The sequence below is a fragment of the Aedes aegypti genome, chromosome 3 (genome assembly GCF_002204515.2).
Source record: "Aedes aegypti strain LVP_AGWG chromosome 3, AaegL5.0 Primary Assembly, whole genome shotgun sequence".
Classification (NCBI taxonomy): domain Eukaryota; kingdom Metazoa; phylum Arthropoda; class Insecta; order Diptera; family Culicidae; genus Aedes; species Aedes aegypti.
The window spans coordinates 88,688,798-88,701,641 of NC_035109.1; the positions used below are offsets into that span (position 1 = coordinate 88,688,798).

At 37.1% G+C, this 12,844-nt stretch overlaps 1 protein-coding gene across 2 annotated transcripts in view; it reads left to right on the forward strand.

Moving 5' to 3' along the window:
- The first annotated feature begins 1,178 nt into the window (after positions 1-1,178).
- The window catches only part of LOC5566167 (glycogen synthase kinase-3 beta), a 104,188-nt gene continuing 92,522 nt past the window's right edge, over positions 1,179-12,844 (forward strand). The window contains exon 1 of one of the 2 annotated variants that reach the window (XM_021855062.1): positions 1,179-2,209. The gene's annotated coding sequence lies outside the window, so the exon portion shown is untranslated. The remainder of the gene's footprint in view (positions 2,210-12,844) is intronic. The other variant, XM_001650497.2, reaches the window with a different exon arrangement.

A 12,844-nucleotide genomic window follows, 5' to 3' on the forward strand; every position in this document is an offset into this window, starting at 1 on the left:
TCAACACAGTAAATGGTAAAACTACTGATATGCAATCAACTTACTATTAATTTTCAATTAAAAAAGTTCAGTTAAAATTCAAAATCACTTTGTTTCGAATAATTTAATCTGATTGAAACGACTTTTTCTTTTTTGGTCCTTTTTAGATCCACGTTTCACTCTTTTTAGTTCTTCTGGTTTCTTCACAAACTCATGTTGTTCTACATTTGCTAAAGAATATTCTTGCTAAGTAATAAGGAAAGAATTTTTTCAACAAACCTTATTTGAGAGCCAATATTATTTCAAAAAGTCGGACGACATGCGGTGTAGTAAATGTAATTAAAAAATATTGATTGAAAAAATCGATTCACTCAGCTTCATTGTTTAATATAGTAAGAAAGCATATTAAAGAATTGATGAGAAAAATAAGAGTTAAATTTCGTAAAATCTTTGATGAAAAGTTGAGAATATTGTCTCCCTGAAAAACTTAATTTTAATTGAAATGTAGGAGAAGTGGCTGTGATTAAGAATCAGACTTTTTTTTTGCAAGAAAATGTCAAAACTAGTAATTAGTTGTGTATTTATTTATTTTCAAGACAGGCTTAGTGTACACTTAAGTACTCTTTTACACAGTTGAAAAATGTACTCTTTTCAGTGAGAGCAAATATGGTAACCCTCCAGGTCCGTGAGTTCGAGTCTCACTAGAATACGTATTTTTCGCAAATCCATGATTCAGTTTGTCAGCACACACTGTGCCTTCTAATCACAAGATTCTAAAATATGGTCTCGATTGTCTAACTTTAATATGCAATCATGTTTCCTATTGATCAAATCTGCGGAATTGATGCTCTAAAAATCTGGCACCGCTGCTTTCTTCGCGAGGAGTTTGCCCGCCCGGCCGGAGTCCATCCATCGTCACCGTGCATAGCAATGAGACGTTGTGGAAAAAACTTGATCAATCCACCTAGCGGAACCTGCGAATGGAACTCGCTGAATGAATCACTCGAGCCTTTTATCCAGAAAAAAAATGTTTCTTCAGCGAAACTACACCCATTCAGCACAACTACTTTGCTGTACGATCAAAGGCTAAAAACAACCAATACCACACGTTGTGTGTAAGCCTGTGTGTCGTGGTTAGTTGGACTTTACTGCCTCTCCTCACTTCGTTGCTAGTCCGGTCCGCTTTCGGTTCGGTTTCAGCAGTCAGTATCAACGCAGACACGCGAAGAAGTGGAAGTACGCGCGTTTCCATCCCCGCTAATCGTCGTCGTGCGCGCTTCATCGTGTGGTACCTATAGAGTCCTCCCGACCGAAACTTACCCACTCTCGCCGCCCGTAAACTAATCGAAAAGTCGCGAATTTTGTTTCTTCTTATTTGGTAGCGTCGTGGCAGTTGTTATAGATTGTTGATTGTTGCACTGTTTGCTGTTGTTGTTGTTATTCTTATTGGTACGTAGAAGGTAGTTTTGAAGAGTTGCGAATTGTGTGGAGTTCGCGCGGTTTACGGCGCCGGTGTGCAATACGGGTTGATCGCACAGCTCCAGAAGAAGGGAAGAATTTCGGAGGAGGCGAAATAACCAGCGAAGAGTCGCTGCCGCAGCTCTCCAACGCTGCGAAGTGAGTTTCGCGCCGTGTTGCTTCTGCTGGTTTTGGGGTGAGAGCCATTCAGAGTCAGTGGCCAACGAATTCCTGGCCTCAACGCAGTTAGTGGCGACCAAGTCGATCGACTTCCCACAGCACAGCACAGTCTTTCACCCTTGCACGAAGTTGTGGCGCTGCGCCACATAGTCGAAAAGAAGCGGTGGAGAAGGGAATACGGCAGGCGGCGAACTGCTATCGTCGTCAGATATCGCAGAGCTGAAGAAGGCGACTCCACCACGCAGACAGCAGTAGAAGAAGAAACCGTCAGATGCCAAAATTTGTTGTTTAGTGTTTATTGATTGCGCGCATATTTTGGGGTCACCTAAGTGCATATGTATGCGTGCGAAAGCGCATTTGTTGAAGGTGCAATATTTTTTTTGTATTAAGTAAAATTGTTGACAGTCGCGAGTGTTGAATCGAAAGCGAAAGCGCTAAGTGTGTGCAGTGTCACATTGTGTCATCCGTGACGAATAGAGGCGCCGACATAGTTTCGTCTCAGCCGAAAAGTCTCATCATCATTGCCGTCACCTAGATTACATACATTCATCGACGGACGGCCCCGCCGTGTTCACCACGCCAAACGGTCAAAGTACGGAAATTTTATTTTTGGACACGAACCTGCTGCTTCTGCTGTTGCTGCTACTGTTGCTGCGGTCCGCGCGTGCATCAGAGAATGCATGTAGCTCTATCACCACTGTAGGGTGTTCCAGAAAAGATCAATGTTTAAAAAGTCATGCTGAACACTAGAATGAAAAATATGTTTATTAACCCGTATCCGCCCAAAATGAAAAAATTTAAATCACTGCCATTTCAGCAATTATTAATGTCTAGTTTCACAATCATTGGAATTTTTGTAAATGTCCACCGGTTTTGAGTTATTCCGGTGGGTTACTGGATCAAGTCAGGTAAAAATGACCCCGAACTTCCCTTTCAATCAACTTTTACCGAAGTAATTGATATAAATCTGACTCCAATTCAATTTGATTTATAGTTACGACTACGGACGTCATGTGAATATTAAATTTCGATTAATAAAGAATCCAAAGATAGTTGTTACAATGGCCGACTTGTGCTAAACTGGAGAAATGGTTGGCAAACGTTTCTGATCTTCTTATTTTAAGCTTTCTGCTTGTGCACTCAGCCAAAATAAAAAGTACACTATTGTGGGATGCTTACTTCACGAGATTAGTGCCTTTGAAGTTTTAGTGTAATCTTAGAAGTTAGTTATCAAACTGTTTCACCTTAATGGGACAATTTTATGTTTCTTCTGGAAATTTTTGGTGCTGAACATTACCATTTTGAAAAAGCAGCTTTACACGACCATGTTTGAGTTTGCTTTTGCAAATGACGAAGTTTATCACCCAAATTTCGACGACTTATCTTCAGCCGGTTCTAAGGAGGCCCATTAACATCCCAAAAAAATACCCATGGCTAATTCTGATCGCAGTGACTAATTTAGTTCTCACATGACGTCCATATTTGAAACTACAAACACAAGTAGAATTGGAGTCAGATTTATAACAATCAGTTGAGTAAAAATTGATGGAAAAGGAAGTTGGGATCACTTTTATCCGACTTGACCCGGAATAACTCTGAATCGGTGGACATTTGATGATTAAGCACTAGAAAATTTTGCCAAGGGATGCTCGACTGGAATAAAAAGTAATTATCACGAGACATGATTGAGATCCTTTAAAAGTGGTTTGAAAAGTACTACTTAATGATTCCTGGCAAGGTTCTTGACGAAAAATGTTTGTTATGTGCCATGTACAACACATTTTTGATGACATCTTTTCAGGAATCCTAACTGGAATCGAATCGATGATTGACTATTTCATTGTTCCTTGGAAAGTCACTGAAAAGAATTAGAGCATTGCAGAAATGTTTTTTTGTGAATTCTATATGAGAGTTTTGGTTGATTTTCTTGAAATTCTAAGCAATTTCCTAGCGGTTGATGAAAAGCTGAGATCAAAGATTTATGAGAAATTCCTTTCCAAAACAATTTTGGATACATCAATTACCAGTTTCTTTTTGACGGATTCCTAGAGAAACGTATACGGATTCTTGAAAAAGCCTGGTTTGGATTGCTAACTTTACTAATCTGTGATCAACTTATAAGGTCCTTGACGAAATTTCGTATGGATTTCTGCAACTTTACAGTGAATTCTTCCTGTCATTCTCAGCGTATTTAACTCATGGAGAGCTTTTGGATAGATGTATATGGCAATATCCTTTAGGTATCCGTGGACAGATTTTTGTTTATTTCTTAACGACAATCTTGGCCATATCTTTGATGGATTCCTGGGAAGATGCTTGTTTAGAGTTATGTCATTTTTTTTAGCAAGCAAGCAATCATTTTTTTAGCAAGGGGGCCATGTATCCTCTGTATTTTGTCCCTTTCGGTTGAAAATAAATACTACTGCCAAATATTTTCTTCAACGAATTCGAAAGTTAAATGGGGTTTACTTGACAACAAAAGTTGAATTGATATATCAAAAAATAGAAATCCTGATCTAAGTATAACTTCATCAAACTATAATTTCAGAAAGTTAATGAAAGTTTGAGTAAAAAGTCTTTAGCGTTGGCCTTTGAGATTTTTCAATAAACCTGCTAAATCAAAATTTTCTTCAATTTTGTTCACAAAGTACGTTTATGAAGTCTCCCTTATTTGACAATTTTGTAGAACAAAACGAAAAAGCTGCAAATGTTTTGAATAATTGCTGCGCTGGAGAATTTACAAAATCCTTCTGAGAGTTAGTGGTTGATCCTCTACTCTGTTCAATTCAATATTTAGGAACTGTAATGGTATTGTCAATGCTATCTAATATTAGACAATCTTCAGCATAGAAATGAAATGGTGTTATGATGTTATCAAACTGCATACAAACTTTTATCGATAATTATTTTTATGTTTTTGAAGACATTGCTCCAAAATCCAATGGACACCCTGTTGTTCCTAATGGCCTCGTGGATCCCCGGAAAAGTCGCCATGGCACCCTAGGGGTCCGCCGCCACCGGTTGGGAAACCCTAATTTAGAATTTCTGTCAAATCAATTAATGAACAATGGTTATTTTCGATGAAAGTTGTCATATAGTGATATTTTATGCAGATGTTTTCTAAGCCTATTTTTCTAACATTATTTTTTTTATTTTTATGAGTATTTTTGGGTACTCGTGAGGTTATATTGTTTGAAAACATTCAAGTTTGTTGTATTTTGGCAGCCATATTGGAAATGCAGCTCGTAATTTCCAAGTAATAAAACTCAGTACCCATAGTTTATTTTGATTCAATGAAGTATCACTATATACGCTAACATGCAGGAAATAAGCTGATACTTTTTCAGCTCTGTCAGCGTGAAACCGACTGTTTATAATTACCTCGAAATTTTCAGATGCATAAGCACCAATCATCAATGACGCATACAAATTTCAATGACAGCCTACTTAGCCTTAGAATCAGGTCTGTTTTCAGATATTTGACGTAAATATATGTACTATATTTTATTTCGAGAGCTAAATCTCTGATCACTAATTACAACGAAAATGTTCGTGAAACAAGTATTGTAAGGGGTAAGATTTACAACCTTAGTTCTACATCTATTTCAAAACATATCTAAATTTTGACATTTCTTCTCCATTGTATCGGTTCCGGGTCCTTTGGCGGAATGCCATTTGGCCGAATGGCGTTTGGCCGAACGCCATTTGGCCAAAAGGGTCATTTTGCCGAACGCCGTTTGGCTGAAATTGAAAATAAAAGTGAACTTCAATTAGCATGAATTTTTAATGAATCCCAAAGCTGAATATCAAAGAACAGTTTATTCTTAAAGAAGGGTAAATCATCATTAGAATACAGCTCTTTAGTGTTAGTTCAAGAAACAGTCAGTGCTGAAAGAAGGACATCCTAAATGTAAGCAATTATTCACTTCTTTGCAAGCAGCAATAACTGCCAATAGAGTTTTTCGTTTGAAGTCAGCTTTTGACAGTTACTAAATTGGTTTACGACCTATTCGTCTTTCTGTAGCATCGACTTACTTCAATCATTCTGATCTTACTCAGTAAATTAATCAATTTCTACTATAACCACAAGTTTGGATTCTTCTTTTCACAACGTAGAATCAGTGAGCTTCTTTCACGTCATTATTCACCGAGTCATTTGGTTTACTGATTTACGCAAACAACGTTCAGAATTCAGTTTACACGTTACAATCTTAATCTTGAAGGAGAATGCCATATCACCTAAGTTAACTTTCGTGCTAAAAAATATATGATTCAATAAGACTCTTGAATTTTCAAGTGCACAAGTCTGGAGGATCTGACAATCGTTCGCGTAGACTATCGATCAAATTGCTTGCTTGCTGTTTGAGAGCAATTGGATAAATTTTCAACGCGAAGCGCTGTTCAGTTCTCAAGTATTGTGCTCTTGAAAATTCGATTTATGGCTTCGTTCTATAATCATCCTAAAGAAAGTTGACCAACCATCCACGCATGTTCACAACTCCACCCTGAATAAACGGATCGTTTGAATTATTCTCTTGGAGCACTTATATAGCGATAAACATGACGTTTAGCCACATCATGCAGATCAAAAAAAAAATTAAGCTCATCAGTTATTGGGCCACAATAGGGTCCTAAAAAGGTTAATTAAATCTTGTTTTTATTCAATAACACGGAAGAGCATGTTACTGCTACTACTTTAGCAATTTCCCGCTCAAATAACGGCTATATCATATTCAAACTTTGATTTTAAAATTGGGTCCATCAATGAACCTTGACACTTTTGATCATGTTTGACGTTCGCTTACTCGACAAAAACACCACAGGGGTTGTAGTTTTAACACTAGGGTTGTTCCTATCTGACATTTCCGAAGGGACACGATTACAAAATACACCCAAAATTTGAGTTTAAACAAAGAAGTGTGACAAAATCTAAAAAAAAAAAACATGTTTTTTGGACTTAAACAAACGAAAAACATTAAGAGGATTCACTTAACGGCGTAAATTACTGCGTAAGTTGATTATCTCGAATATTTCATGTAATTGCTTAAAGTGGCCATGAAACATTTCAGGTCGTTAAAAGTTGGCCGGTCTAGATCTGGTGGTTAGGGGGGTCTGTAGCCTTGAGGTTACGCTTCCGCTTCATAAGCGGAAGGTAATGAGTTCGATTCCCAGCCCCTCCACAAAAAAACCCGTCCAGCCACCAGAAGACGCCTCCTTTGGGGAAGACCGTGCTTTGGGGAGCACATCCATCCTCCGTCAGTATCAGATGGTGACTGAGACAAACTGACCCTCTTCGCAGGCAGCTAGCCTCACTAACAGCAGAGCTCTCTCCTACCTGCTCGGTGTGAGAGCAAAAGAGTAGGAGAGAGTGAAAGTAAGATGTAAATATAGATAAGTTGAAAATAGATCTGTATCGGTAAAGAAGAAGCTACAGATCAACTGATTCCGGCACAGTAGTGGCCACAAGCACAGAGTATGATCTGGTGGTCATGACAACTGTCAAGATAGCAAATAAACAAATGGATTAGAATGTGGTGAGAAAAGAAAGAAAAGTAAAATAAAATGTGGATTACGAATATCAATTAGAATATAAGCCTGAGACAATATATTCAAGTACCTAACGGCTAATTGAAGACGTTCTTTATCTACGCTGGTTCCATTTATGATGAGATTGAAACTACGTGGAAATGCGCAGATTGAGTAAATGATTAAACCTACGGTGTTCATTGTCATATCATGATCTCAATTAACATGCTTTCCATTAAAAAGAAAGCATCCTGTATTAATATTATGAAGAACTATTGTTGAGATCTTCACAGCTTAACAGAATGGAACATTTTTTTTTTTCAACTTTCAGAATAAACACAGGCTGTTTTCAATTACATCTGTTTTCACAGTAAGTCGGACTCGTTTTTTATTTCAAGCTACGACATCATTTGCTACGACCGAGGGTCAGAGATACATTATCACAAAACAAATTAGTATAGTCAGGAGCGCCTGGGTTTCCAACAGTACTGCTACGGAATCAGCACGTATCCCGGTGGAAGCAATTTCAATCATCAATCCAAATCTCTTTGTACGAATTGCTGTGTCTGAAACTTTTATTAATATGAATAAAAAATTAAAAATTGAAACAGGACAACAACCTCCAAAAAAACAACCCGTTTTCAGCTCCAACAGCGAAATTTTAACGTGTATTATTGACATTTACGACGGACAACTAGATTAAAATTTCCTTACATGACATTGAATCTGAATAAGGAACATTTCATTTGAAATATTTCTTCACCAACTTTAAGTGAATACCCCTATTAAAAAATTGAGTAAACATTTGTTTTTAGCCTAAACTTAAGCGTTTGGCAATTAAATTGGGACAGGGCTTTAAGACCCTATTATGAATTCTACACATCAGTTTCCCACAGAATTGTAACAGAAATCCAACAAAATTCCCACAGAATTCTAACAGAAATCCAAAAGAATTCCTATACAACTTCCATTGAAATTCACACATGATACTCATGAAAACAGCACGGGATTCTCACAAGATTCACGTAGTTTTTCTTAAATTTTTCGACAGAATTTCTGAAGGATCCATACGAAATTCCCACAGACTTCACACCGGATCCCCTACGAATTTCCAGAATGTTTCCACAGAACATTCACAAAAATTGCATAGGATCTCCCCATAATTTTCACAGAATTCCCACCGGAAACCTATGGTTTACAATTTAATATCAGGATTTACTTTTAACCATTATCATCAGTGGTGGAAAAGTTCACATCACGAAGCAGCTCACGAGTGTATACCAACACATAACAAACATGACAGACTCGCGAACTGGCTAGGTGTGAGTAAATCCGCACCCGTGTGCTCGGGAGAACATGCTAAAATAAGTAGCAACATGTTCGAGAACGTTTACTCGCGAGTAACGGAACAAGGTGTGATTTATTATGGTTTTGACAGACATATTTATTGTATAATCATCAAATCGAAAGTAAACTACCAGTTTATGATCAAAAAACCCTGGGAAATCATAAATCTCGGAGAGGAAGCAGCTTTTTTCCCAAAAGCACAATTAACCCATATCCGCCCAGCGTCCTAAAAATAGGACAGAAGCCCCGAACGCCCAGCGTCCTATAAATAGGACAGTACTTGTAGTGCAAATATCTTGAAAATAAAGAGGTTTAGGAGAAAACTGTCTTCTGCAAAGTTGATCACAGGACTGCTGACTTCCACTTGGTAACTATTTTAATTCAGAATTAACTCACCAGGTGGCGCACAGACGTCAACAAATGTCGCATTTATAAGCAACATATGAAACAACTTTCCAGCGTACAAATATTTGCTTCGTTTATATCTCAGTCCAGCGATGAGATACAAAATTGGTGTCTTCGATAAAGTTGAACAACTAATTAATACCTATTCGCATAGAACCTTACAAATTCGGAAAGCACTCCCAAGATGGCGCTAGTGAGCCAAAACTTTATTTGCTTATATCTTAGCCCGGTTATGAGATACAAAAATGATGTCTTCGACAAAGTTGAACAACTAATTAATACCTATTCGCATAGAACCTTATAAATTCGGAAAACACTTCCAAGATGGCGCTAGTGAGCCAAAACTTTATTTGCTTATATCTTAGCCCAGTTATGAGATACAAAAATGGTGTCTTCGACAAAGTTGAACAACTAAATAATACCTATTCGTATAGAACCTTACAAATTCGGAAAACACTTCCAAGATGGCGCTAGTGAGCCAAAACTTTATTTGCTTATATCTTAGCCCGGTTATGAGATACAAAAATGGTGTCTTCGACAAAGTTGAACAACTAAATAAAACCTATTCGCGTAGAACCTTACAAATTCGGAAAACACTCCCAAGATGGCGCTAGTGAGCCAAAACTTTATTTGCTTATATCTTAGCCCAGTTATGAGATACAAAAATGATGTCTTCGACAAAGTTGAACAACTAATTAATACCTATTCGCATAGAACCTTATAAATTCGGAAAACACTTCCAAGATGGCGCTAGTGAGCCAAAACTTTATTTGCTTATATCTTAGCCCAGTTATGAGATACAAAAATGGTGTCTTCGACAAAGTTGAACAACTAAATAATACCTATTCGTATAGAACCTTACAAATTCGGAAAACACTTCCAAGATGGCGCTAGTGAGCCAAAACTTTATTTGCTTATATCTTAGCCCGGATATGAGATACAAAAATGATGTCTTTGACAAAGTTGAACAACTAATTAATACCTATTCGCATAGAACCTTATAAATTCGGAAAACACTTCCAAGATGGCGCTAGTGAGCCAAAACTTTATTTGCTTATATCTTAGCCCAGTTATGAGATACAAAAATGGTGTCTTCGACAAAGTTGAACAACTAAATAATACCTATTCGCATAGAACCTTACAAATTCGGAAAACACTTCCAAGATGGCGCTAGTGAGCCAAAGCTTCATTTGCTTATATCTTAGCCCGGTTATGAGATACAAAAATGGTGTCTTCGACAAAGTTGAACAACTAAATAAAACCTATTCGCGTAGAACCTTACAAATTCGGAAAACACTCCCAAGATGGCGCTAGTGAGCCAAAACTTTATTTGCTTATATCTTAGCCCAGTTATGAGATACAAAAATGGTGTCTTCGACAAAGTTGAACAACTAAATAATACCTATTCGCATAGAACCTTACAAATTCGGAAAACACTCCCAAGATGGCGCTAGTGAGCCAAAACTTTATTTGCTTATATCTTAGCCCGGATATGAGATACAAAAATGATGTCTTCGACAAAGTTGAACAACTAAATAATACCTATTCGCATAAAACCTTACAAATTCGGAAAACACTCCCAAGATGGCGCTAGTGAGCCAAAGCTTTATTTGCTTATATCTTAGCCCGGTTATGAGATACAAAAATGGTGTCTTGAGAATCCTATTCGCCTAAAACCATATTAGTTCGGAAAACACTCACAAGGTGGCGCTAATGGTCAAATATTTTATTTTTTTCATATCAGTCCAGCGATGAGACTGAAAAAAAATCGAACTCTCGAAATTGGTATCTTCGACAAAAGTGTTCAACTAAATGGGAACTATTCGTCCAGAAACATAGTAGTTTGGAAAATTCTCCCAAGGTGGTGCTAGTAGACAAACATATTATTTGCTTTTATCTCAATCTAGAGATTGGATACGAAGTTAGTGTTTTTGACAAAATTGGAGAACTGAATGAGAATTATTCGCCTGGAAACTTATTACTTCGGAAATCACCTAAATGGCACTACTGGGCACACATATATCAGTCCACTGATTAAATCCAAAGAAAACTATTCGCCTAAACCCTTCTTAGTTCGGAAGTCATTCTCATGATTGAAGTCCAGTGATGAAAAATTTGGTATCTTCGAAAACGATGATCAACTAGGTAAAGGAGATATTTTCGCAAAAAAAAGCATATTAGCTGGGAATTGTTATTATGTGCGAAACATCAAGGAAACAACCAATAAGAAATTGGTCAGCCTAGATCAAAACAATGGATACTTACTATCGATCCGAGCAACAAATCGCTTATTTCGGATGCAATGCTCCTTACATTTTTAGATGAACCTTGACACCATTTAGATCTTTTGATCTTTTGAAGGGAGTAAAGAACGAAAAAACCGACAAATTGATTTATCCATCCATGAACTGAACTCCAAGGGTGAAGGGCGGCTGTCAAATGAGAGTAAAATTGAATAGCCGCCAACCTAAGTCCAGAACCAGTTTTATGACTTAAACGTGGAAAAGTAAAAATTATTTTTCGCAAAATTACAGGTAATAAATGCGCTTGAAAGATATTGTTTACAAGCAGTTATTTACTACGCGCTACGTTGTTGCCAATTTAATCAGAAAATTCTACCTAATTCCCAAAATGAATGTTTTCGAGAAAATTTATTACGCCTTCACCATTGTTTAGTCGTAATTTTGTATGATTGTTTACTTTTTAGAACCAGCGACGCGTTGAGGTAGCAGTAAAGAGCCTTCCTTGCTTAACTCATTAAGACCAAGAATTGTGACATTTGAGCGGGCACGTTTCAGTATGCTCCCCAGGTATTCTGGCCAGCTCTAGTGTCAAAAATCTTGGACCGCGTGGATTCGGTTCTATCGGTGAATAAGACTATATGCATCAATGATGCAGTAACTTCAACGTTATAGCCGAATAATGTTGGCTTCAAGTATTCACATCTGTAAAGCATGTAATAGTTGGAGTCCAATATTTGACTGTCATTGGACTGAAGAACTAACTTTTGATCATCACTAATGAAATTCTGATATTGCAAATATATATTTCGATCGCTGTCAGATCCGAGCCACATATACTAATAACTTGACCCAGAAAAAAATATTTTGATAGTTATGTTTCCATTATCAGCTGGCAAGTTTTATATAATCTTTTTGAAGACTATTCTGAAACATCTGTAGGTTTTTTTCTAAATCAAAATATTTGATATAAGATTTTATTTTGTTTTTGTATAAATGGTTTGAGTGTGCATAATTGTACATGTACATGTATGGAAATGTATGTATGTCTGTATCTTTCTTACGTGGTAGATTAGAAAATTGAATTGAAGTCACTAAATGATTTAGTTCTGGCATGAACCTTTAGCCTCTGAAATTTTTATTCTTTATGTTGCAATTTCTTTATCAGGGTACGTCCATAAATTACGTCACGCAAAGTTTTGCCATATTCATTCTCCTCAATTTTCCTCTGTTTCACATTTTTTTTTATGGATTCCAATTTTTATACGGGTTGTCACGTTTCATTGTAACCCCCTCCTTCCTCTTCTGTACGTGACGTAATTTATGAATTATCCCTCACCAGCAGTTTTTCCAACTTGTTTACATTGTAATGGGTCGAACTGCATGAAAATATATTTGATTAATCTCGAAAATAAACTTATAAAACAGCTAGATATGAACGACACACTTTCAAGAATTTTTTTGGATCCCCACCATAGACTTGAATTTTTTTGGTGAAATAAGGTTTAATTTATGGGAATACGACTATGAATAACAAAAACGGAGCTGAATTCCAATTGTGAGATACCTTGGGCGTTAACGGGTTAACTCTGAACTGCTACGAACACGTTCACGAATCACTTTTTGCTTCGGTTACTCGGGAGCACGACTGAAGCTCGGGAGCATTTGGTTTTGTTTTTGTTCCAGTTCAGCAGAAATATTCCCCACTT